We start from the raw sequence: 638 nt of genomic DNA, 5'->3' as shown, positions 1-638 counted from the left end.
ATTTCCCTGAAAATGAACTTGGAAGGGCCCTCTCGCTGAGCTGTGCACATGTCTTTCCTTTTTATAACTTCGATTTGGTTGACAACTTTCCGCCAAAACGCATGACTAATCCAAACGGGCATTAGCTCACGTCGCAAGTATAAGTCGCATAACATGGCCACGTGGAACCCAAACTTCTCCATGTATTACCGTTCAGCTTCCCGCGGAGCTCAAGCCTTCCGCCCTCTTCTGAAAAGCGGGACGACGTCGCCACCGCCATCCAAACGAGAAAGCAATTTTACTTTGAGAAATGTAAAACCCGGAGGGTTCCACCGCAGAGCAATATCGATCCGAGGCTTTGCAAAGAACACAACAGGCAGGTTCCCCCACCTTTCGCGGGGGTGCTGTCGCTCCCCCCGCCGCAGACGGTCCTGCTGCCCACAGACCCCCGAGACGCGCTCCCCGCGCGCGCCTCCCCAGCCGCCCCCAGAAGAGGAAAGTGGGGAGCCGGCCGCGGGCGAGCGGCCAGCCAAGGGACGCGGGCGTCGGGGCCCACGCACCCCTCCCACGAGTTTCCCCGGGTCCTCGGCCCCGCCCCCCCTTTTATTCCGAGTGCGGCGACCGGAGCTGAAACTTTGTAACCCGAGCGCGCCGGCGCC

The sequence above is a fragment of the Condylura cristata genome, unplaced genomic scaffold (genome assembly GCF_000260355.1).
Source record: "Condylura cristata isolate star-nosed mole 26May11 unplaced genomic scaffold, ConCri1.0 scaffold00001, whole genome shotgun sequence".
Lineage (NCBI taxonomy): Eukaryota > Metazoa > Chordata > Mammalia > Eulipotyphla > Talpidae > Condylura > Condylura cristata.
This window is presented reverse-complemented; position numbering follows the sequence as displayed.